This window comes from Chionomys nivalis, chromosome 8 (assembly GCF_950005125.1).
Source record: "Chionomys nivalis chromosome 8, mChiNiv1.1, whole genome shotgun sequence".
Taxonomy (NCBI): domain Eukaryota; kingdom Metazoa; phylum Chordata; class Mammalia; order Rodentia; family Cricetidae; genus Chionomys; species Chionomys nivalis.
In genome coordinates, this window is record NC_080093.1 from 15407236 (window position 1) to 15433665 (window position 26430).

A 26430-nucleotide genomic window follows, 5' to 3' on the forward strand; every position below is an offset into this window, starting at 1 on the left:
CTAAATTCTGCTGTGGGATAATGCTCTTGTACACTGTAAAGATTTGTTACTCATATTAGTTTAATAAAACGTTGATTGTGGGCTGGAGAGATGGCTCAGTGGTTAAGAGCATTGCCTGCTCTTCCAAAGGTCCTGAGTTCAATTCCCAGCAACCACATGGTGGCTCACAACCATCTTTAATGGGGTCTGGTGCCCTCTTCTGGCCTGCAGGCATACACACAGACAGAACGTTGTATACATAATAAATAAATAAATAAATAAATAAATAAATAAATAAATAAATAAATATTTAAAAAAATAAAACACTGATTGGTCAGTAGCAAGGTAGGAACTATAGGTGGGGCAACCAGACCAGGAGAATTCTGGGAAAAGGAAAGGCAGAGTCAGTCTCCAGTCAAACACAGAGGAAGAAGAAAATGCCTTACTGAGAAAAGGTATCAAGCCACGTGGCTAAACATAGCCATGAATTATGGGTTGAGTTAAATAGTAAGAGGTAGTTAGTAATAAGCCTGAACAATAGGTCAAATAGTTTATAATTAATATAAGCCTCTGTGTGTTTATTTGGGACTGAATGGCTGCAGGACTGGGTGGGACAGAAACTTCTATCTACAAAACTCTACTCATTTACATACTCACCCTGTCTCTTTGTGTCCCCCAGACTACAGAGCTTACTGATGTGCATTAGCCAGATTCATCATGGCTGCAATGAAACACCCGGTAAGGACAACTTAACACAGGAAATGTTCCTTTTGCCTCTGTTTTCCATCCATCATGGAGGGATCAAGAGATCCCAGAGCAGGTCACACCATGAGGGAGAGGAAGCCAAACAGAGCCATAACAGGAAGGGTTCAAGACAAGGTCACTTGAGATACTTCTCTCACCTGGTCCTATCCTCCAGAGTTCCATTACCCCCCCCCCAATATTCAACATCTGATTCCATCAATAGATTGAACTATCAGCTGGGCCATGGGGCTGGAGAGATGGCTCAGTGGTTAAGAGAGTTTGGATCCCAGCAACCAAATCAGGCAGCTCATAACTGCTTGTAATTTTAGCTCCAGGAAATCAGACACCCCCTCTGGCCTCTGAGCACATGAGTTACACATATGCACCCTTGGGCACATACATACATGTAAGAGAAGATAACTAAATAAAATAATAATAAATTAAAAAAAAATCCCTCATATAGTGATACAGTCCTTTAATTCCAACACTTGGGAGACAGAGGCAGGCATACCCTTGAGTTGGAGGCCAGACTGGTCAACAGAATAAGTTCCATGATAAACAGAGATATATAGAGAGAGTACGTGAAGTCAAAGAGATGCCATGTAGCTGCCAAAGGAGAAAGACGCCAGAATCTTACCAGTAGGTCACAGTCTCATGGTGATACATAGATTAATAGAAATGGGTTAGTTTAAGATGTAAAAGCTAGCTAGGAATATGCCTAAGTCATTGGCCAAACAGTGTTGTATTAATATAGTTTCTGTGTGATTATTTGGGCCGGGAAACCAAAGTGCAATCTCCATTTACACCAGGATAGCCAGGGCTAAACAGAGAAACCCTATCTAAAAAAACAAAATAATAAAAATAAACTTAGCCCTTATGGTCTAAGTGTTTCTGGAGACACCCCAGGACACACTCAGAGGTGTGCTTTGTTGAACTTCTAGGTGTTTTTCCATGCAATCAGGTAGACAAGATTAATCATTGGAGATGTGCGGGTGTTCATGAATCAAGCATTAAGATTAACCATCACAGTAGCATGGTTTGGGTTATTTTTGTAAGGCATATTTGTTTGTTGGTTGGTTAGTTGGCTTTTCAAAACAAGGTTTCTCTCTGTAGCCCTGGCTGTTCTGGAACTCACTTTGTAGACCAGACTGGTGTTATAATCTGCTGGCCTGGTCTGTCACTTGGGTACCCTGTGTCTTTAAGAGACAAGCCCCTCCCACTCCCAACCCTTCCCCCCATCTGAGGCAAGCAGATTTTCCTTTCCAGCCTGTTCTCTCTTTCTGTCTCTTGGCCCTCTTCTGAAGAGGTAACTACTGCCTCTCTCCCCACCCCTGCCTTTCTCTGCCTCTGCCTCTCTCTCCCCTTCTCCCTTTTCTCCCTTTCCCCCTTCCTTTCCCCTCCATAGCCCACTAAATGAACTCTATACACAAACTCTCTCTGCATGGTGTATGAGTCTCTTACCCACCGGTGGTCTCCCACCTGTCAAGGGGACCCACAGAGGCCTCGGGTGACCTGCTGCCGCCCCTCATGGGACCTCAGGTCACCTACGAGTCTTTATAAATGATAACAGCTGGCCTCAAACTCACAGAGATCCACTTGCCTCTGCCTCCCAAGTGCTGGGATTAAAGGCGTGCGCCACCACCGCCTACTTGTTTATTTTATTTTTAATTATGGGTATGGATGGCTATGTGTCTGTGTGTGAGGGTGTACATGTAAGTGCAGGGCCCTCAAAGGCCAGAGGAGAATGTCTGACTTCCTGGGCTGGAGTTATAGGCAGTTGTAAGCCACCTGATGTGGGTAATGGGAACTGAACTCAGGTCTTCTGGAAGAGCAGCTGGTGCTCTTAACCCCCGAACCATCTCTCAAGCCCTTGAGTTTCTCTGTTTCTGTTTTTAAAGACTACCATATCTTGGGGCTGGAGAGGCGGCTCAGCATTGACAGCACTTGCTCTTCTTTCAGAGGACCTGAGTTGGGTTCCCAGCAGCCACAAGGCAGCTGACAGTTGTTGGCAACTCTAGTTCCAACGCCCTCTTCTGGCCTCTGCAGGCACTGCATGCATATGGTATGCATACTAACATGAAGACAAAATACCCAAACACATAAAATAACAGTAAACAACTCTTAGGGGGAAAAGACTATCATATCTTTCTAACTACATCTGAAGTGTCTTTCAGAGGTTGTGGGTAGCAAATGATCTGAGACATAAGCTTGGGAGATTTCAGCTTTTTTTTTTTTTTTTCTTTTTGGTTTTTCGAGACAGGGTTTCTCTGTAGCTTTGGAACCTGTCCTGAAACTCCCTTTGTAGACCAGGCTGGCCTCGAACTCACAGAGATCCACCTGCCTCTGCCTCCCAAGTGCTGGGATTAAAGGCGTGCGCCACCACCGCCCAGCTTGTTTTTCAGTTTTTAAAAATTACATTTATTTACTGTGTGTGTGCCATGTTCTGGCCATTGTGTATCTGTAGAGGTCAGAAGACAACCTGAAGAAACCAACTCTCTCCTTCTACCATGTGGGTCCCGTGGGTTAAATTAGGTCATCAGGCTAATTAACAAATGTTTTAGCCACTAGGCCAGCAGTTCTCAACCAATAAGTTTGACCCCTTTGGCAAACCTCTGTCTCCAAAAATATTTATATTACGATTCATAATTGTAGTAAAATTACAGTTATGAAGTAGTAACAAAAATAACTTTGTGACTGAGGGTCCCCACAACACGAGGAGCTGTATTAAAGGGTCTCAGCATGAGGAAGGCTGAGGGCCACTGCTCCAGGTCATCCCACCGCTCTACGAGTATCTTTCTGTTTTATTTTGGTTTTATTTTGAGACGGGGTTTCTCTATGTAACAGTTCTAAGCTGTCCTGAAACTCACTTTGTAGACCAGGCTGGCTTCGAACTCACAGAGATTCACCTGCCTCTGCCTCTGCCTCTGCCTCCCAAATGCTGGGATTAAAGGCATCCACCACCTTTTTTGTTTGTTTGTTTGTTTTTGTTTTTTTAAGCCAAGGTTTTTTTGTTTTTTTTAAGCCAAGGTTTCTCTGTATAGTCCTGGCTGTACCAGAACTCACTTGGTAGACAAGGCTGGCCTGGAACTCAATGATCTATCTACCTGCCTCCCAAGTGCTGGGGTTTAAGTGTGTATGTGCCCCCACCTCCTGGATGCCTAAGAATATCTTTATTCCAGATTTTAGTAAAATTATACTTCATCTCAATATAAAAGTTGTAGTTGATACTGGATGTGGTGGCTCACACCTTTAATCCCATCACCTGGGAGGCAGAGTTAGGTGGATCTCTGTGAGTTCCAGGACAGCCAGTCTTACATTGTGAGACTTTGTCTCAAACAAACAGCAACAACGAAATGATTAGACAGGTGTGGCTGCATACACCTTTTACCCCAGCACTTGGGGGAGAAGAGACAGGTGGACCTCTGAATTTGAGGCCAGCCTGGTATACAAAATGAGTTCCAGGATAGCCTAGCCTACACAGAAAAACCCTGTATTGAAAAATGAAAAAACAAAAACCTGGGCCAGCAAGATGACTGAGGCGGCAAAGGCTCTCAGCACACAGTCCTGTCAACCTGATTTTCACCCCTGGATCCCATGGCGGAAGGAGAGAACTGACTCCCGAAGTTGTACTCTGACACTGTGATGCGCGTGCATGCACACACCCACACACACATGTGCACACCCACACACAAGTGCACACACCCACCAGTGAGCACACACTCTCATACAATAAATTAAAATCAAAAAGAGAAAACAGGTATTACTTCTTCCTCCTGGGCTGTTGATGGAGGAAGGTCATTGGTTAAATAATAAAGAAACTGCCTAGGCCCATTTATAGGCCAGCCCTTCGGTGGGTGGAGTAAACAGACAGGATGCTGGGAGAAAGAAGCCGAGTGAGGAGTCACCATGATTGTCTCACTCCAGACAGACGCAGGTTAAGATCTTTCCTGGTAAGCCAGCTCGTGCTACTACACAGAATATTAGAAATGGGTTAGATCAATATGTAAGAGCTAGCCAATAAGAGGCTGGAACTAATGGGCTAGGCAGTGTTCAAAAGAATACAGTTTCCATGTAATTATTTGGGGGCATAAGCTAGCCATGTGGGCGGCCGGGTGCCGGGGACGCAGCCCTGCCACTCGTATTACAACAGGCTGTATGAGCATGCTGGGTTTTTTTATTGTTATTGTTTTTTTTTTTTTTTCTAATTTGTTTGAATCCTCTGGAAGCTTTTAGGATTCTTTTGCCTCTCCCTTGATTAAATTATACTATTATGTGTTCAGACCTTATTATTTAATTCTTTATCTGGTTGATATGCTGAAACATACTTTCTTCCAACTCTGAGAAGCTCTATGACTTATTGAATTTTTTTTTTTTTTTTTTGATTTTCGAGACAAGGTTTCTCCGTAGCTTTTGCTTCCTGTCCTGGAACTAGCTGGAAGTAGACCAGGCTGGCCTCGAACTCACAGAGATCCGCCTGCCTCTGCCTCCCGAGTGCTGGGATTAAAGGCGTGCACCACCACCGCCCGGCTGACTTGTTGAATTTTTAATTGAATCTGAGATTTGTACATGCTAAGCAAATGCTCAGTTACAATCTCAGCCCAGTAGCTCTCTCATGTGTGTGTGTGTGTGTGTGTGTGTGCATGCACACCCTCAGCTACAGAGTAAGGTCAAATCAGTCTGGAACTGACTGTGCACACAAACGCATGCACAAGTGCCTCGGCATTCTTGTGGAAGTCAGAGGGCAAGGTTGGATGTTGATCCTCACCTTCATACTTATTTTAGTGTGTGTGTGTGTACACGTGTGTGTGTGTGTGTGCAAGTGTAAAGGTCAAAAGGGGGACATTAGATCCTGGAGATGCAGCTTTTGGGAGCCACCTGACATGGGTGTTAGGATCCGAACTTGCTCCTCTGATGGAGCAGTGAGCAATCTTAACTGCTGAGCTATCTCTCTAGGCCCAACCTTCCACCTATTTGGAAATAACATCTCTTTGTTTTGTTCTGCTGGGTAGCCAAGATGGCTGGTCTATGGGCTTGAGGGGATTCCCGTCTCTCCCCATCTCCATGAAGAAGCACTGGAATTACAGACATTCTCCACAGTCATCTGACTTTGCTGTGGGTTCTGAGGATTTGAACTCAGGTCCTCAAGCGCACCTACTGAGCCATCTTCCCAGCCCCTGATATTTGCTTTTTATATACATACACAAGCTCTTGGGTAGCCCAGACTGATTTTGACCTTACTCTGTGGCCGAGGGTGACCTTGAACTCCATATCCTTCTACCTCCACCTCCCGAGCTAGGAGGAGGAGAGGGAGGACCCAGGGGCCCTAGAAAGTACCCAAGTAGACCCCGAGATTTAGGGCCCCTCCCATCTCACAGGACTAAAGGTTTTACTTACTCCCAGGCTTGGTCTTCTGACTTTCTCACATTAATTCTTTGTCCATCTCAGGAAAAGATGCCCTTGATCCCCAGCTGACCACCAGCGTCCCTGTTACAAAATCTCTCCCAAAGGCTAGAGACTAATAATTGCCCTCTGTTAGGGATGTGATTTAATCTTGAGGACTCTGATTAATCCACTGAAGGGCCCATAAAATTTTTAAACGTTTTATTCATTCAGTGTGTGTATGTACATGTGTGTTTGTGTGTTTCCTCAAGCATGCACATGTGTTTGGAGATCAGAGGGTCGCTTTTGGCGGTCGGTTCTCTCCTTCCTCCGTAGGCCCTGTGGGTCCATCAAGGCTAAAAGCACCTTAACCTACTGAGGCGTCTAACTGGCCCTGGGCACCTAATCTGATGTATTACTGGGAAAGGGCAGAAGCTTGAGAAGCAGCGTTCTGGTGAAGAGAGTTGGGGTGCACCCCCAGGGACGGCATCCTGTTCCCTCTTCCTTCTCTCTCTCTGCTCCTTGCTGCCATAGGTAGGGAGTGCTGTCTCGCCATAGGCCCCCGCGTGACATCCTTCCTCAGCACAGCCACAAGCATCAGAGCCAGTCATTCAGTCAATCCGTCAGTCAGTCAGAGACTGGATCATTTGAGGCTGTGAACCCAAATAAATTACTCTTTTTTTTTTTTTTCAGATAAGGGTCTCTCTACATAGCCTTGGCTGTCCCAGCTCTGTAGACCAGACCAGCCTCCAACTCAGAGATTCACCTGCCTCTGTTTTCCGAGGGCTGTACTAAGGGTGTGCACTGCCACCATCCTGCTGGTCATTCATGTTTTATATTCATTTTCATTCCTATGTTTATATTCATTTTCATACCATGTTAAGCTAACTAACATTAATGGCTCTTTAAACAAAATGAAATGTACCAGAAGCCCCAGAAAGCCATAGAATTAAAGCAAAGGAAGAACAACGGTGACAAAGCTCACACTGGGACCATGTGGCTGGACTTGCACTGGTGAAGGTGACATCCCTCCTTTGCTGCCTCTCCAGAGTCCATACTCAGAGCCCCGGAAGTACCTGGTCAGGTGCCGAGCTGGTGCACAGTGATGGTGAGAACTTTTCTGCACTCGAAGGTGTTTTTCTCATTTTTATAAAGCATCCCTCTCTGTTATTGAATGTATTTATTGTGGCCGGAAGTGAGGAATATGCATGGTTGCCATGGTGCTCTGAGGGTCAGAGAATAACCTGTGTGAGTCTGTGTCCTCTCCTTCTACCATGAGAGTCCTGGGGAACAAACTCACCTGATGTAGGAAGTCCTTCTGTATGTGCTGCTTTTATTGGTTAATGAATAAAGAATCTGCATTAGCACAGGCAGGGTAGAGCTAGGCGCGGGGGGGGGTGTTTGGGGGGAAACTAAACTGAATGCTGGGAGAAAGAAGGCGGAGTCGAGAGAAGCCATGTAGCCCCACTAGAGACAGATGCTAGATGGAACCTTGCTGGTAAGCCACAGCCACGTGGTGATACACAGATTAATAGAAATGAGTTAAATTAGATGTAAGAGCTAGCCAATAAGAAGCTAGAGCTAATAGGCCAAGCAGCGATTTAATTAATACAGTTTCTGTGTGGTTATTCAGGGCTGAGCAGTCGGGAACAAACAAGCGGCCTTTTTACAACACTCACCAGCCCCCTTTCCTCACTCAAAAGAGTTAGTACACCTACAGAAAGCAAGGTAGCATCCCTTTTGTTTTGCTTTGCTCACCCAGCATAGGCTCTGCCTTGCCTTCTTCTCTGTTGCCTTGTTGCAGGCCAGTGTCACAGCCCCACTCCCTTTCTCTCTCATCCTGTTGCTCCTACCTTAGCACTCACCTGCTCCTCAGGAGACAGACCTTTTCTTTGATATTCTGCTGGCTTTCCATCGTTTTCTTTAAGGTGCATCTCACTTTGGTTTTCTCAGCTGCTCAGAGAGATTTCAGAACAACGACCCTAGTTTATGACTGTCGCGACCCTGAATCTGAGCCCCTAGGATCCCCTCCCATCCTGTGGCTTGCGGTCTCTCCTCCCCCAGTTTTCTTCCACAGACACCCCTCTCTGGTTCTGCTCCTGCAAGCATGGAGCTTACTTCCTGCATGGATACATTTCACACTCCAAGAATGACTAGGGGGAGCCTGGCGGCGGTGGCACCCACCTTTAACCCAGCACTCGGGACGCAGAGGCAGAAGGATCTCTGTGAGTTCGAGGCCAGCCTGATCTACAGAGCGAGTTCCAGGACAGGCTCCAAAGCTACACAGAGATACCCTGCTTCGAAAATCAAAAACAAAAATAAAACGAAACAGAGCAAAACAAAACAGAAAAGAATGGCCGGGGGATATCCAGGGGACATCCAGGGGACACCAGCCTTCTTTGCTTTTCTTCCTCACCTATTGTGGGAAAGACAGTTTCCTTCTGGCTTCAGGCCACCAAGCAACGCAGCTCTGGCCTGATTGTCCCTCAATGCTCTCCTGTCTTCTTGTCCAGCTACTTCCAGCTGCTGTCTTTCAGCTCAGGGTGGCACTTCCTCTGCAGAGTAGGTAGGTATGGTGCTCATCTAAGCAGAGAAACCTTGTGTTCCCTCTTACGGCCTAGGCTGGCTAAAGCTGGTTCCCCGCGCCTCCTCCCCGCCCTTCCCCAAGTATTACTGCCTTACTGTTGTACCTAAACCCCAGCCCCTGCTTTTCCAGACTGTCATCATGTTTAATCCTGCCTTGGGGAGACCCCTCCCCCTCGCCCACTGGAAGGGATCCGATTACATGGCAAAGTGCGCTTTAAGTAGCTGTAAGGAAATGTGACGGAAAGTCTGTCAGAGTTCAGTCAGACTTGCCAAAACTTGGTGTAACTTTTGATTGTTGTCAATGTGTCTCCTAAGGAAACCTGAGCTGCTGGAAGCTGGGGGAGTCTGGGGGAGTCAGGATGCTCAGGTAAGAGGCCGGAAGTGCTGTGGGGGAGGGGCAGACAGAGTTCAACACCCCAGCCTCCCCCCAGCACACACACCCCAGCTCCTTCAGAGCCTGAGAAGATCCTGAGGGTTGCCTGCCAGGGACTTCTTTCTCAGGGTGCTAACAAACAAAGGCAGCGTGGGCATCAGAATTCCTCCACGTTTTACACAGAGGGGAGCGGACCTAACCATTTTGGTAAGGGGTGGGCTTAGAAGCAAGTCAGAGTAAGACAGGATTGCCTCCCACAAGCCTTTTAGCCTGAGGTCAGGGACATCTAGACCCTGGAAGGAAAGACCTCCCCCCTAGAGATCAGAAGTTGGAGATTCCTGAAGGATCAGACTGAAGACTCTGCTATGTGGGCCTCAGGTGCAGCTGTACCCAGCAGGGCTGGAGATGTTGCTCCAATGGGAGAGAGCTAGCCTAGCCTGCACGAAGCCTGGACCCAGCCTTAATAAGCTCCAGCCTTAATAAGCTGGGTGTGGTGGTGTATGCTTATAATCCCAGCACTTGGGAGGTATAGACAGGAGGGTCAGGAATTCAAGGTCTTCCTTGGCTACAGAGCCAGGTTGAGCTCAGTCGGGGCCATATGAGACCCTGCCTCAAACAAAACACTCCACAGGCTCCGACAGGAAGTGTCAGAAATGACCCGCACCAGATTCCGTAGCCTTTCCAAGAACCTCCCTGTTTTCCTCCTGGCCTCGGACCAGGCAGGGCTGGGTCTCCTTTCCTTCCACACCCTATGGGCACTGTACCTGCCAGTGTGTGCCAGCCCTGCCCAAGCCAGGCTCCGGCCCTGACATGATCCCTCTGGTCTCAGCAGGCTGAGGTACCCGAGGCTTCCATTAGGAGCCACTTCTAAAGCTTCCTGAAGCAGCTGAGAAATGGAATATGTAAACAGTGGCTGGGTGAGTCACCGGCCCTCCCTGTCCCAAATCCATCAGTTGGCTCACCTACCAGTCTGAAACACCAGCCTGTGTTGTCTCCCAGAGCAGATGCTATCTTGGGGACAAGGCCTGTCCAGGCTCCTCTGCCACCACCGATGCCTATGTCTTCTTCAGCGCACTCCCCGTGGCAGCGGTGACTCACCCATGTAACTTTAAACCCTCCAAACAATCCTGTAAGTACTATCGTGTTCACCTTAAATGGCCTCGTGCCCTTCTAGCCCTTCGTCCTCCTTCCTGGGACTCTCGCCTGTGTGTGTGCCCACACACACACTACCTTCTTAGGCACGCTTCCAAGAGCAGTTCCCCTGTCCGTCTGCCTCCAACCCTCCTCCCACTGCACACTTAGTTCACTCTTGGAGAAAACAGCGCCTTTTTGCAGCAGACTCAAATAAGGTGTAAGAGGTTGAGTTTCTCAGGCCTGTTCAGGAACAAACTGCAGGGTGATGGAAGTGTCTTTTTTGTAAAATTTCCTTGAGTGTCAGCTTTTTGAAATTCATAAGGGGCTGGGCGGTGGTGGCACACACCTTTAATCCCAGCACTCAGGAAGCAGAGGCACGTGGATCGCTGAGTTTGAGGCCAGTTTGGTCTACAGAGTTCCAGGACAGACGGAACTACACAGAGAAACCCTTTCTCGAAATAAACAAACAAAAAATCCAAAAGAAAAAGAAAAGAAAGAAAGAGAGAAAAGAAAAGAAAGAAAAAGCAATTCACAGGGGAACTAGAGGGAAATGCTGAGGTAGAAGGGGCTGCAGAAACAGCCCCACAGTTGAGTATATCTGCTAGCCCTACAGCCTCAGCACTTAGGAGCTGAGAGGGGAGGAGCCTCAACCTGGGCTGAATCCTAATGGGGACCTAATCTCAACAAACACCAGCAACAGAAAGACAGTGCTGCAGCCCCTTCCTGGTGACCTGAGCTCAGCCTCACACTCAGAGAGGGGTGGGGCAAAGGGCGCCAGGCAGGAAAGCACAGTAGGACTTCAGCTTCTCACCTGCCCATCCGAATGGGCAGTGTGGCTGCAGGCTCGAGAGTCTGAGTCTCTTCGCTCTGTGGCCTTCTGCGCTTCGGGGACTTCATCTGAAAATGAGACTAGAAATAGCATCTAATTCTAGACGTGGAGAGAGGACTCAGCTCCATTTTGCAAGCAGTGTAATGGTTGGTCCAGGAAAGAAGCATCCACGAATGCCTAAATGATCGGGCAGAGGTTCGCTGAGAAGCCAATCTCCAGGTGTTTCCCTTCAGTGCACTCATGAGTCTTACAGCAGAAAAACGTAACTTTTACGATGGATAGATCTGGCAGGAACTGTATTATCCTAACGATGAAAGTTAGCGTCACCAGGAAGAGGACAGAACTGACATCCCACGCTTCCCTGCCGATGTTTGGAGAGGGTGGAGCATCCCTCACCTGGCATCCCTGAGCCTTATCGTGAGGAAGCTGGCAGGCAGCTCGCCTCCTCTGAAGTGCTGGCATCATGAAAACCACATTCCCCTACTGAAGAAAACAAAGCTACGAGGAGCAATTGCTACACAGAAGCCAAGATCTGAATTCTGGCTCAGGAAAAAAGAAGCACTCGAAAAGACAGTACTGGGTCAAAATCTGAGTTCAGACTGTATGTTAAACAAGAGTAGCCAGGCAGTGGTGGCGCACGCCTTTAATCCCAGCACTCAAGAGGCTGAAGCAGGTGGATCCCTGAGTTTGAGGCCAGCCTATTCTACAGAATGAGTTCCAGGACATCCAGGGCTACACAGACAAAAGCCAAAAACAAACAAGCAAACAAAAAGAAACCCTCTCTCGGACAAAAAAGAAAGAGAGAGAGACAGAGAGAAAAAGAAAATAATGACATTTCTATATTCCTGTATCTGTGCACACAAATGGGGCAAAATGTTAGTTCTCCGTGAATTGTCTTTAAATTTTGGTTAAAAAGTTTATGTACCGGTGTTTTGCCCTCATGTGTGTCTGTGAACCATTTGCATGCCTGGTGGCCTCAAGGGCCAGAAGAGGGCCTCAGAGCCCCTGGAACTAGAGTTAGAGGTGGTTGTAAGTCAACATAAGGGTGCTGGGATTTGACCCTAGATCTGCTGGGAGAGTAGCCAATCCTAACTGCTGAGTCATCTCTTCGGCCCGCTAATTTGCCATCCTTACAAAGAAATAACTGCATTTGTCTGTTCATTTAGGAGGGCACATATGTCATAGTGGCTCACGTGTAGAGGTCAAACGACAGATTTTAGGGGCTGGTTCACTCCCTCCACCATATAGGTTCCAGAGGTTCGGCTGCAAGGGTTCTTCCAGGCTGACCCATTCCTTAGCCCTGTGCTTCCTCAAGTCTCTATAGGACTTACTTTATTCCTAATGAAAAAGACCATTAAAGAGAAGTTACTGAGAGGCAACTGCCTGCCTGGTAATCCAGGCTGGCCTTGAACTCACTCTGTAGCCTTAGACCTGTGATCCTCCTGTAACAGCTAGGATTAACAGGCCTGTGCAACTGGTCCCTCAACGGCCGTCACTTCACCCCTTTGCAGAACAGTGAGTCCAGCGACAGATAGGAAGCCCATGGCTACTCAGTAAGACAGATTCTGGTTCTCTTTCCTCAGGGGTCCTCAAGGGTCAGGCTCCACCCTTCTGCTAATCTTCCTGGCCAGAGCTGAGAGGAATAAGAAGTGGGCGAGGGCAGGAGACAGACAGACAGACTCCCACGAAATGTCTTTTGAAAGACTGAACAGATTTGTCCACAGGCATTGGGCGGCCGGTGCTGAGAGGTTTCCCCCCCGACAGCCATGCGCTGAACTGAGTGGCAGGAATGCTCCCCGGCTCGCCTTGCTGCCTCTGGGCCCCGCAACTTCTGAACACTGGCGAAGGGATCTACACAGAGCCACCAGGGCCCACAGCCTGCTAAAGCCGGCCCGTGTCAACGCCCTGACAGAGAGAGGTGCTAAAATGCATATCTGAAGATGTCTGAGCAGACTGGTTTGAGTGATGGCAGGAGCTGTGAGGTAATCCTGGTGTCTCCCCTTGTCTCGGTTTTGAAGGCTGGGTTTGCCTGCAAGCCTCTGACCTTGACAGTCTTTCTGTTGCTGTTAGCATTTAACAAAACTTTGCTTAAGACTTGGGAAATGACAGAAGTCAACACAGACAGGGGCTTTTATCATTGCTTCTGGGAGGGCTAAGCCTTGTGCTCTGCTGTGGGACAGAAGACTCTTAGGTTGAAATTCTCCAGGTCTAACGTCTGGGCTGGTAAAAAAAAATAGTCTCCAGTACAGACTATTTCCTCCATTGTTGACCTCCGGTGGACCCAGGCACCTCTGTGTGCTGTGGAGGTCTGGGAAGCAGGGGGAGAACTAGGCCCTGCCTGCTTTAAGAGCCCTTTTTCCAGAACGGACGTGGCTTCCAAGAGCCAGCTAGCTGAGCCCAGGCAGAGCAAATCATGACAGGCTGGGTAGAATGACAGACCTCAGAAAGCAGATCAGGGCACAGCAGAGGACCATCTAGAGCCATGACTGCTGCCTTTCTCTGACAGGGTCACTGTCACACCTGAGCCCCTGAAAGGGATGTCACTCCACACACTGGTACAGCCAGCCGCCACCTCCCCCACAACCCACTCGATCTTTCATGAGAGCGTCTCTACCCCGACATGGCCAGTGAGAGGCTGCTGATGGTCACAGCCTCCCAACCCTTGGCTGCGCAGCTCTGCCCAGGGAAGGATTCTTGTCTCAAGCCGGACTGGGAAGCTCCTTCACTTGGAATTCCTACACAGGGAACAGGGCAGAAGGCTTTCTTTTCTCTGACTCACTGTATTTTGAAGTCATTGTCCTCATTTGTTGCACATTTGTTTACAGATTATCTAATATTCTGACATGAAGTCTTAGCCTTTAAGTTATACATGTATTACATATTATAGGTCAATAGTGTTCATGTTTGTTATACATACAGTCAGATTGATTAGGTTCTTTAGATACATAGAGATTGTATTCTGCCTAGATAGGTAATCTTCAACCACTTCAAGGACCTGTAGAACATGGCATTTAAATAACTTAGGGTTCTGTTGACATGAGACACGATTGCTCCTGACAGCACCAATCTATTCCCGAGAGAATGTTGAGCACCAAAGACACTCCACTTGGAGTTTGTTTTCTTCTTGGCACCATTGGCCTTTGGCAAGGAACTGACAAAGTACATGGTATCTGGAATGGATAAGCAGGACACAAGGAAAAAGACTGTCAAATCTTACCAAGACAGGGTAAGATGGTTTTGAAAAATTTCCTGCTTCATGAAAAGTTTGCTGGATATTATGGGCCTATAGGCTAAAGATGGGTGCCCCAACAGTACAAAAGAAGTTTGGGTGACTATCCAGGCAGTGAGATGTCTCAGTCAATTCTAGAGTTTTAGAAGTTACTTACAATGTACTTCCTGTTTACTTAGGTAATAGTATATCCTTCTGGAATCTTTGGTGGAGTTAAAGAATTTATAATTATAGTTATAGTTTTCCTTAGTTATGATAAAAAAGATATATTATAACTTGCTTGATAACTGTTTTGTTATTTGTAATTTTACTATGTTAAAGTTAAAGCCTTCCTTTTTGTTTAAACAAAAAAGTCAAAATGAGGTCCTTCTGTCTATGTGTTGCTTTTATTGGTTAGTGAATAAAGAAACTGGCTTTGCCTAGAGCAAGGTAGAAGGAAGGCAGAGTCAGAGAGAAGCTATGTAGCCTGCCGGAGACAGATGCTGGGAACTTTATCTGGTAAGCTACAGTCATGTGGCAATACACAGATTAATAGAAATGGGTTAAACTAATATGTAAGAGTTAGCCAATAAGAAGCTAGAGATAATGGGACAAGCAGTGATTTAATTAATACAGTTTCTGGGTGATTGTTTTGGTTCTGGGCAGCCAGGATGAACAAGCAAACCCCCAGCAACAGAAATTCTGTGGAATAATGCTCTTGTACACTGTAAAGATTTGCCAGTTTAATAAAATGTTGATTGGTGGGCTGGAGAGATGGCTCAGAGGTTAAGAACGCTGGCTGCTTTTTCAGTGGTCCTGTGTTCAATTCCCAGCAACCACATGGTAGCTCATAACTATCTGTAATGGGATCTGGTACTCTCTTCTGGCCTATAGGCATGCATGTGGACAGAACACTGTATACATAATAAATAAATAAATAAATAAATAAATAAATAAATAAATCTTTAAAAAAGTATGCTGATTGGCCAGTAGCCAGGCAGGAAGTATAGGCAGGGCAACCACACTAAAAGAATTCTGGGAAGAAGAAAGGCAGAGATACACAGAGGAAGCAAGATGAGAATGCCTTACTGAGAAAAGGTACCAAGCTGTTGGGAGAGGCTGCTCATTCATTCCCGGCCTCCCAGAACTGAAATAACCACATAAAAACTATATTATTTGCAATACTGTTTGGCCAATCGCTTAAGCATATTTCTGGCTAACTCTAATGTCTTAAATTAACCCATTTCCATTAATCTGTGTATTGCCACATGGCCGTGGCTTACCAGCAAGGTTCCAGGTTCCAGTGGGCTCTGGCAGAGGTATTTATCTCCTTCAGGTGGCTACATGGCTTCTCCCTGCTGACTCCACCTTCTCTCTCTCTCTCTCTCTCTCTCTCTCTCTCTCTCTCTCTCTCTCTCATATATATATTCATCCTGGCTTTACTCTGTTAAGCCATTGGCCAAAAGCAGCTTCTTTATTAACCAATGGTAATAAAACATATTCACCCCATATCACCAAGCCACATGGCTAAACATAGATAAGAATTATGGGATAGTTTAAGTTGCAAGAGCTAATTAGTAATAAGCCTGAGCAATAGGCCAAACACTTCATAATTTATAAGTATCTTTGTGTTTCTTTTTGTTGTTGTTGTTGTTGTTTGTTTTTTTAGCTTTTCAAGATAGGGTTTCTCTGTAGCTTTGGAGCCTGTCCTGGCACTAGCCCTTGTAGACCAGGCTGGCCTAGAACTCACAGAGATCCGCCTGCCTCTGCCTCCCGAGTGCTGGGATTAAAGGCGTGTGCCACCACTGCCCGGCTATCTTTGTGTTTCTTTGGAACTGAATGGCTATGGGACCAGGTGGGACAGAAACTTCTGTCTACATCTTATGGTATCTATCCAACTTTTACAATATCTGTTTCTAGCTCTGTCTGTCTGTCTGTCTCTCTCTCTCTCTCTCATACACACACACACACACACTACATTAAGACTTGGGGATATCTCAATGGGTAAAGAACTTACAGCACTAGTGTGAGGATAGGATCTCAGCTCCCCAGCCCATGTAAAGGTTTGGTGGGTGTGGTGTCCTGCCTATAATCCCAGCACTCAGAACGTAGAAACCCAGGACATCTGAAGTAAGCTGGATAGGTAGACTAGCCCAATGGTTAAGCTCTGGACTCAAGTGAGTGACCCTGCTTCAGTCTATAAATGCCTGGTTTTCTTCTTTTCTTCCTTCCTTCCTTTTTTTTTTTTTTGTGGGGAGTTGGAGGATAGAGTCTTTCTGTGTAGCCCTGACTGTCCTGGGACTCACAGAGATCTGCCTGCCTGGCTCTGGAGTGTTGGTACTAAAGGTGTGTGCCATTCAGCACCCCATCCCCAGCCAAAGTGGCAGAGTACTTACCTAGTATGCTTTTTCTGTTATTTTTTAGACATATAGTCTCATATAGCCAAAGGCAGGCTTCAGCTTCTAAATCCTCTACCTCCTGAGCTAGGATTACAGATGTTTGCAGCATCTTCCAGTTTTGTGTGATGTTGAGGATTGCACCCAGGGCTTCTGTATGCTAGGCAAGCACTCCATCAACAGCCGCATTCTCAGCCAGGAAAAAAATGTTTTCATTTCTCACTTATACCCCCAATAAGCCTGGAAAGAAGGGAGGATCACGTGTTGCACTTATAAGAATAACTTACCACTCCTCCCCCCCGACCCCACCCCCCGCCAGACAGGGTTTCTCTGTGTAGCGTTGGCTGTCCTGGAACTCAGCTGTAGACCAGGTTGACCTCAAACTCACAGAGATCCACCTGCCTTGCCTCCTGAATGCTGGGATCAAAGTTGTGCACCACCACAGCCAGGCAATTTACCACAAGTTTAAAGATATTTAACTTCCCCAGTGTTAAAGGAAAGGGGCAAATCATGAAAGGATGTAAGCCTGCATGGTGGTCCACTCCTGTACTCCCAGCCCTAGGAAGACTGAGGCAGGAAGATAGTGAGTTTGAGGCCAGTCTTGTCTACACATCAAGTTCCACAACAGCCAAGAGTACACAGTAAGACCCCGTCTCAAAACAAAGAAGTACATGGCGAAATTCCTTGAATAAAACTTCAAAGAGCAAACACACTGTAGTAAGCTATGGAGGAGGCATCACCATGGTAACACAGTCACTAGGTGATCCTAGTTGTATCTAGGGCACAAAGAGAGAGCTGACTGGGAAAGGGTGTGTCAGGGACCTGAATGCAGAGTCTTCTCTTTCTTGGCCGGTGTCATAGCTCGTTCATCTCATGGCTAGTGGCCACACTGCACAAGTCAGTCGGACAGACTTTTCCTTTTTGCCTTCTCTCATTTTAAACATGGCTCCTTACAGCGCAACTCCAGCAAAATGGACTCGGAGAGTTGAGCGGTTGCCTCCCACTGTGCCACATCCTTTCCCTTCCTTATCTGACAGGTTTCTAGAACTGTGGCTTCAGAACCGCGGACCTCATCCACGTCTAGTTTCCCTGGGAGGCAGAGTGCAGTTCATGTGGGGCGCACAGTGTCTGTCACCTCCCGAGGGGACCTCATTGCTTTGCTATAATGAGTGTTGACAGAACCGGTGCCGAAGGAGAAAAGGCCCATGTCACTCGGGGCCCAGGAGGCACCTCTGCGGGCCAGGTGCTGCGGTGGGCACAGGCGCCTGAGGGGCGACAGAGCAACTGACAGAGGAAGTCTGCTATCTATTTCTCTCACCGGAACACCCCACCCCAGTTCATGCTGTATCTGCCAGTTCTCAGCACCAGGCATGAGAAAGGGGGGGCTATGGGACTTCCTGCCAGCCCCCGCCTGAACTGCTTGTCTTCAGCTCCGTGTCTCCGATTTGAGAGTTACATGAATGCCAGTCTCAAGTGGCATTTGTAAATCTTCCGTGGTAAAGGGAAGGAAAGCCTAGAAAGCCCGAGAACATTTCCTCCTGGGATACCCGGTCTTTCCAAACATTTAAGTAACAATCTAGTTCTTTGCGTTTGTTTCATTGGATAAAGACATGTGACCAACAGAGTGCAGACCTCGTTCTAAACCATGTCACATAAGGTCCTTTCCGAAGGAGCCCTGGCAGAGATTATCCAGTTCCCAACAAGCAGAGCGTATGTGGGAGACCACTCTTTCCTCCTCCGTGGGAGTGGCTGGGGATCGGCTTCAGGGATGTATGCAACTCTCTTGGCATTGGAAATTTCTCTGGGGAATAGGTCCTACACATGCTTGGTTGGTGCGGGAATGGGGGTGGCAAAATAAAAAAATAAATAAATTTTTTAAAAAAGGAGGTAAAAGAGAACTCGTGAGTGTTTGGGGGAAACGAGCTGTTTTGAGGTGGTAAGTTTAGAAGAAAGAATCCAGACTGCTCTGGCACACACACTGGACTTAGCAGGAATTGTCCAGATTCGAAATTGTTTTGTAACCATTTCCTGGAGTGTACATAATCAGCCTCTAGTGGAGAAAATAGTATTTGGCAGTTGTCGGGAAAGGCCCCGGAATACCCGATGACAGGGCACAGGCGCCCCCCTGTGGCCATTTAAAGTGATGGCAGCCCTAAAGCCCTGAATTTGTACATCGCTGTGGTTTTAGGAAGTTTTTAATGAATCTGGTTTGCACCCACTGTCCTGCCTTCACACGATAAAGATAAGGCTCCACCAGTGCTTGTATTCCTCCCCCAGCCCCCAGTCACCTCCTAAATCTCAAGTTCTTGCAGAAGTCCCGCAGATCCGGGGCTCTGGGTCCTCTGCCTGCCTTGTGCACTAACGCTTGCTACTACTCTTGACTCTGACCGATGCATCCGGTTGTCTTTATCAATGGATCATAACTTTCCCAGGCAACTTGCTTTCCTTTACATGCCTGGAAAACAAGAGGCAGAATAAATGTAATTTAGATAAATAAATGACGAGTCAGGGTGCACTCCTGGCATGCAGGGCCATCCCAGCCTGCGTGTCTAATGTCTTCAGGCACACGGCAGCCATGGTGTCACTTTCCTAGGGAGAATGTCTCCAAAGGCCACAAGCCTGGAAATGACAGAAACTTCCCTCTGGAAAGTCCCACATGGCTGTGCGGTATTCCTTGTCGCCAACATTTCTTCTTTAGTAAAACAGACAGAGACGTGGCGGCCAGTGAGTTATAAAACATGGAGTGTTGGGCCAGAGGGCCAAGGCTTGGTTCTGGATGTGGTCACTGGCATGGCGGAGGATACCAGTGCTCAGCATGGCAGCCCCAGGAGGGCATCAAGCCTGATGCCACAATTAGCAGGGTTGGGGAATAGGCTACTGGTTTCTGTCTCTCAGGACAATGTCTTTTGTAGAGTTTTCAGAAGTGACCTTTACCTCTCCCTGACAGAGGTCAGTCATCTGTACTAAGGTAGTAATGGTGGCGGTACCAGCAGAAGCCCAGCTCCTCTCCCTTTCCATACTTTCAAGGCACTGGGAAGATTCTTAGCTGTCTGTTTCTGCAGGCGAAGAAATTGGGACTCAAAGCATCTTAATAACTGGGTCATGTCCACCATGGGCGGTGACAGAGCTGGAATGGCACTCCAAGTTCTTGGGTCCAAATGTATCGATTTCTTCTTCTTCTTCTTCTTCTTCTTCTTCTTCTTCTTCTTCTTCTTCTTCTTCTTCTTCTTCTTCTCCTCCTCCTCCTCCTCCTCCTCCTCCTCCTCCTCCTCCTCCTCCTTCTCCTCCCCCCCTACACTATATTCTCACACAGTTCAGAGTTCATCAGCGCATCTTCTCCTCTCTCTGTCTTAGGCACTACTTACTGCCATAGTTTTCTTTCTGTTGCTGTGATGAGCGGCATGAAAGAGAGTAACGTGGGGAGGAAAGGGCTCCTTTCATCTTCATCTCAGTCCATCACGAAGGGAAGTCAGGGCAGGCACTCAAGGCAGAAACCTGGGGACAGAAAAAAAAAAAAAAAAAGAAACCTGGGGACAGGAACTGAAACAGAGACCATGGAGGAAGGCTGCTTATTGGTTTGCTTTTTCATACAGCCCAAGACAACCTGCCTAGCGGTGGCACCACCCACAGTGGGCTGGGTCCTCCTGCCTTAATCATTAACCATAAAAAGCCCCACAGATTTGCCTTTTCCCAGACTCTAGCTTGTGTCAAGTCGACAAAACGCCAACCAACACTGCAGCCGGGGGCTTTCTGGAGACTTCTCTAAAGATTTTCTACAGAAATGCAATGTACATGTCTCCTCCCCTATAGAAGCACACATCCTGCCCTGGCCGTGTCCTCCACATCAGGCAGTGACTCCCTGAGCTGTCCCACGGAGTCCTTTATTATGGCTGGACATTAGTACCCTGATGGGTTCACCATAACGTAGTTTCTGCTCCTCTAGTGGTGTTCCAGAAGTCATTAACAATGCTCCAGGTGAGTAGTTTGCATGTACTGTTTCAAACACACACACACACGCATGCACACACACACACACACACACGTGGTATAAGGCTCCAGGTGAGTAGTTTTGCATGTACTGTTTTACACACACGTGAGGATCAACCTTCCTATGTTCACGCCCTTGCTCACACGTTCTCCTTGTTTGTTCCTGTGCTTGGTCCTTCACTCAGGAAGACTCTGAGGACACAGAAACCGAGGGTACTGGGCCCCCTCCTGGAAAAGTGTAGCTTTGGGGAGATGGTGAGGGGCGTGGGAGAGCTGGCTTCCTCTAAGCTTCTGCAGAGGTCCTGGTCTCAGAGAAATTGCATTCTCCCTCCCAGGATGCTGGACCCTGGTCAGAGTCTCTGCTCTAATCGTCAGTCCCTGTTTGGGCAGCCTCTGAATTGGGGTTTTGGTTGGTTGGTCCATTGATTGATTTTCGAGACAGGGTTTCTCTGTGTAGCCCTGGCTGTCCTGGAATTTGTTCTGTAGACCAGGCTAGCCCCAAACTCAGACAGTCACCTGCCTCTGCCTCCAGAGTGCTTGCTGGGGTTAAGGAAGCATGCCACCAGCGCCTGGTGTTTTTGTTTGTCTAAGAACTGTTTTTGGAGATTAAGCTACCATGAGTGGACAATGGGAGAGCGCCCTCTTGTGGACCTGTGCCAGCACAGCATGCCTGCCATCCCTGGGGCTCCCCACTGAAGATGAAATGAAGAGTCCTCTCAGATCCTCCTGCTTCTCAACCCTGCTGGTGCCGCGACCTTCAACACAGCTCCTCGTGTTGTGCTGACGCCAACCATGAAGTTATTTGTGATGCTTCTTCATACATGTAATATCGCTACTGTTATGAATCGTAATGTAAATATCGTGTTTTCTGATGGCCCTAGGTGACCTCTGTGAAAGGATCATTCAACCCCCAAAAGGGTCATGATCCCCAGGCTGAGAACCATTGTACTAGGGACTGGAGGTCTAATATGGGGACCAACCTGTATCCCCACTTCAAGGTATGAAATGAAGAGAAGAGATAGAGTTGGTGGCGCACACCTTTAATCCCAGCGCTTGGAAGGCAGAGGCAGGCGGATCTCAGTGAGTTTGAGGCCAGTCTGGTCTACAAAGCAAGTTCCAGGACAGCCAGGACTGTTACACAGAGAAACCCTGTAGAAAGAAAGAGAGAGAGAGAGAGAGAGAGAGAGAGAGAGAGAGAGAGAGAGAGAGAGAAAGGAAGAAAGGAAGGAAAAAAAAAGAATGTGATTTTGAGACCAAAAACCAAAATGAAGGAAGGATTGGAGATGAAGAGATGGAGCCACAAAAATATGATTGGGAGGGCCAATGAGCCCTCAGTCAATAAGCACATGCCACCAAAGCCCGATGACCTGAGCTTTATCCTCAGATCCCGTGAAAATGTGGAGGGAGAGAAACAACTTTAGAAGGTTGTCCTCTGACCTACACATGCAGACACACACACAAGCATGCACGTGTGTGCACACACACAGACACACGCACGCATATGCGCACACACATGTGCACACATATACAGGCACATGCACACATACAATAATAATACATAAAAATAAATATGATGGACAGTCTTCAACCCCATCTCCAAAGCAAAGAAATGTCAAGGATCGTTCTTTCCACATTCTCCCAGGGCCTAGACCTCAGTGAGCTCCCAGCCACTCCACCTCCACCCACAACCCCTTTGCCATGAGGACAGTGATGCTCAGTTCAGCTCCAAAGCTAGCGGGGCTTAAATCCAGCCGCCCCTGGCAGAACCAGCCCTGAAGCTTCCTTCCATTTGGAGAAGAGCTGCGCTCACAGCTTAATTGCCTTGTGCATCTGAGCAGCTCCAGGACAGGCAGTGCCCATGGCTACCATCCAGTCCCAACTTCTCTCATCTGCAAGCCAGTGACAATGACGGTACCCAATATACTTACTGATACCGTGATTCGGGACTCCTAGGCTCTGGGTCCCTCACATCTGAAAATACAGTTGCTTTCAGAGCTGCTCTGGGGTGCTCACCTGGGAAATGTGGTAAGACTGTGGTTTGGATTGGCCTGAGTCATGGGGGTGAAGGAGACAAAAAGGGATTAGCCTGCCCCTGGGGGCCCCTGCTCCTGGGGGCTATCATAAATGAGGTTGCCACAAGCAGTCTTTGAGATTAGCTTTCAAGTAGAGCATCCGATATGCCCACCAAAGTCACAGTACCTCCCAGCATCTTCATGTAATATGATGGCTAGGAAGGTGACCAGGGACAGAAACAGCCCCAGGAACCCCCTTAGCAGACCCTCTCTGTCTCTAGCTACCTTGACCGTAAGGTGCTGATATTTTTTAAACTTATGACAGCAACTTTTGCAATAACCTGTATTAGTAAAATATACTGTGTATGTGTGTGTGTGTGCGCGCGCGCACACACGTTCACAAGCATAATGCAAGTTGGACCAGAAGCGGATGTTGGGTTTTTTCTTAATTTCTCCCCACCTTTTATATTGAGGCAATGTCTTTCATTGAACCCAGAGCTCAATGATTTGGCTAGTTCCGGGGGACCCCGCCTCATCCTGCCATGTACCGAGATTATGACCCTACTTACTCAGTGCTGGGAATCTGAAATCTGGTTCTCATGCATAGACAGCAAGTGCTTTACCTACCGAGCCACCTCCCCAGCCCCACTATGGAGATAATTTATCTGTTCCGGTCAAATATGGCTGGAGATGTAGCTCTATGACACAGTGCTTGCCTAGAATGCAGGGGGGTCTTGGTTTGGTCCCCTAACCTGTGAGCAAGAAAGAAAGAGGCAGAGAGGACAGGAGGGAGGGGAAGGAAGGGAAGAAAATTATCTTGTTCTCACTATGCCGGCCCCTAAAATGCCAACACCAGACCAATGACTTAAGGGTCACTGTTACTCCTATTCCCAAATTCTCACCAAAATGTCTGCCCTTGCCCAGTGGATCCCAGCTTGCAGAGCCTTGAAAGATTCCCAGATCGGAATCTGGGCGCACTGCTATTTAAAGGGCCCCTCCTGAGCATCTGTTGTGGACAGCCTTCCAGGGTCTTCCCTGCTGACTGCGCAGCGTGAGGAGACTCGTGTTCCTACTTCCTGCTACCCTGAGACAGGCCTGAGCTCTGTGAATGTCAGGAGTAGCACAGCGACTGTCCTTTACTAAGTACCAGTGTCCCTGAGAGGAGACCCAGGACAAAGTTGGCTGTGACTCTGAGGGTGGCTGGAAGAAGATGACACAGGGAGTCAGAAATCTGTGGTGAGAGTGAGGAGAGGGAGAGCCTGTAGCAGAGAAGTCCTGACCCTGGGGCCAGAGAGCCAGCTCCATAGTGAACTGCTTGTCTTCCTAGGAGGAAAGGGTAGGTGTGGTGGCATGTCCACCAAGAAGGTGGAGATGGGCAGACCCCTCGGGCTCCCTGGACTACTCTGCTCTGCTTGAAGAATCCTTAACTCATAAGAGATTCTGTCTTAAAACAAAATGAAACAAATGAATGAAAAGCCCAACATGGATATCACCTGAAGAACAGCACCTCAGATTTTCTGACCTCTTCATGTGTACATGCACACGCGCGCGCCCGCACACACACACACTACCCACACATACACACAGAAAAGGCCTAATTCTGTCCAAAGTGCAGAAGCTGTCTGAGTGGGCAAGAGTTTATTTGATCCCATTAAAAGATGTTCCTGACAGAGATAAAATACCACACATCAATCAGGAGGTTAGGAGGGAGAGCAGAGCACTCTGGGAACTGCATGCCCTTTGATCGAAATAGAGACCGTCAGTGGTGGTGCATGCCTTTAATTCCAGCACTGGGGAGGCAGAGGCAAGCGGATCTCTGTGATCTTGAGGCCAGCCTGGTCCACAGAGTGAGTTCTAGAACAGCCAGAGCTACACACAGAAAAACCCTATCTCGAAAAACCAGTAAGTAAATGAATGAATAAATAAATAAATAAATCTGAAAGCTCTGGGTGTGCGAGGGAGGCCAGGGTCACTGAAGTGTAGTGAAGAATATGTGTTCACACTGCAAAGATACGTCTCTGCCTGAGACACCTTCTGATTGGTTTAATAAAGAGCTGACTGGCCGACAGCAAGGCAGGAAAGGTTAGCAGAGGTACCCGGAGAATTAGAATCTAGGTGTGCTAGGTGTGCTGCAGACCGAAGAAGAAGAAGAAGAAGAAGAAGAAGAAGAAGAAGAAGAAGAAGAAGGAGGAGGAGGAGGAGGAGGAGGAGGAGGAGGAGGAGGAGGAGGAGGAGGAGGAGGAGGGGGGGGGGAGGAGGAGGGGGGAGGAGGAGGAGGGGGGAGGAGGGGGGAGGAAGAAGAAGAAGAAGAAGAAGAAGAAGAAGAAGAAGAAGAAGAAGAAGAAGAAGAAGAAGAAGAAGAAGAAGAAGAAGAAGAAGAAGAAGAAGAAGAAGAAGAAGAAGAAGAAAGAAGAAGAAGAAGAAGAAAGGAGGAAGAGGAAAACACATATGAAACCAACACTTTGTGTTTCTGGGGAGAGGAGACAGAAGAAAAGAAAGGAGAGGAACGTGGAGCAGAGCCCTCTGACTCTGCCTAACTCGTCCTGTTCGCATTTGCCTGCTTTATGGTGCTCACACATTGAAATGATCTAACTAAAGCGGTGGAGCAATCATAGTAGCCTTGATGTTCTTTATGGAATTTGGGGAGTAACTGGAATGTGGCTGGATATGAGATGTTATTAAATGTTCTTAATTTTTAGCCACATATAAAAAGATTCTTCATTTCCAGAGGAAAACATGGTATTTCACAGAGGGTTCATAAGCAGGAGTATGATTCAGCAAAGGCTGGAACCATGAATTTATCTGCCCTGCTGCTCTGAGGGTTTCTCCAGTGGCGCTCTGTAGCCTGATAACTACATCAGGTTACTACAATGATAACTACATTGAGGAGCCTGTGAGGGTCTAAGACAAGGGCCGTAGTCAGATAAGGGGTAAGATTATGAATGCTGAAGGGGTCTAAGCTGTATGGGGAAGAAAGGAAAAACCAGGAAGTCCCTGGCTATAGTTAGGAGCTCTCTCTCTCTCTCTCTCTCTCTCTCTCTCTCTCTGTGTGTGTGTGTGTGCGTGTGCGTGTGTGTGTGTGTGTGTATGTGTGTGTTTCCTAATCTGAACTTCTTCTTTTTGACTGCATTGTGTGTGTATCCTCCTCCTTTCTCTGAGACAGGGGTTCTCTATGTAGCTCTGGCTGATCTGGAACGCAGAGACCCACCTGCCTCTCCTCCCAAGTGCTGGAACTAAAGATGTGCGCCACCGCACCTGACTTACATGTATGTCTTGGAGGGAGGGAGGGAGGGAGGGAGGGAGGGAGGGAGGGAGGGAGGGAGGCAGAAGTTCATCTGCCACAGAAGCGAAGGCCTGAACAACAGACTGACTTGTCTAGTTAGTTAATTATTGCTCCCACCCAGGAGGACGTAAGGACACAAGAATGGCAAAAAACAAAACAAAACAAAAGCTCCAACGTGGTACAGTGGGGTTGGGAACATGGGGCACGCAGCCTTGAGTAGTCAGTGGTGGGAACATCTTCAGAGACTCCTAGCCAGGACATACTTGCTATTTGACCTTGGCTGCCCTGCTTCTCCTGCACACTGGCTCTTTGGCAGCTAGCCTCCTTGGCTAAGCTAGCATCCTCCCAAAGTGCTCCCATGACTCTTTCATCTTCAGGGTAGCCAACGTTAGTATCTGTGCTTACTGCCAAAAATATGGAGTGTTCTATAAATTGTACCAGATGATGGTAGGCCAAAGAGTATCGAAGAGAGATTATTTGGCTTCATTAGGGCTAAAGAATTATGAACATTTGGGAATTG

The 26430-nt window shown here is 47.6% G+C and overlaps 1 protein-coding gene across 1 annotated transcript in view; it reads right to left on the bottom strand.

Annotated features, from left to right (window-relative positions):
* Window positions 1-3068: 3068 nt before the first annotated feature.
* The window catches only part of Twnk (twinkle mtDNA helicase), a 179308-nt gene continuing 155946 nt past the window's right edge, over window positions 3069-26430 (bottom strand). Inside the window, exon 6 of the transcript XR_009057548.1 lies at window positions 3069-3113. The gene's annotated coding sequence lies outside the window, so the exon portion shown is untranslated. The remainder of the gene's footprint in view (window positions 3114-26430) is intronic.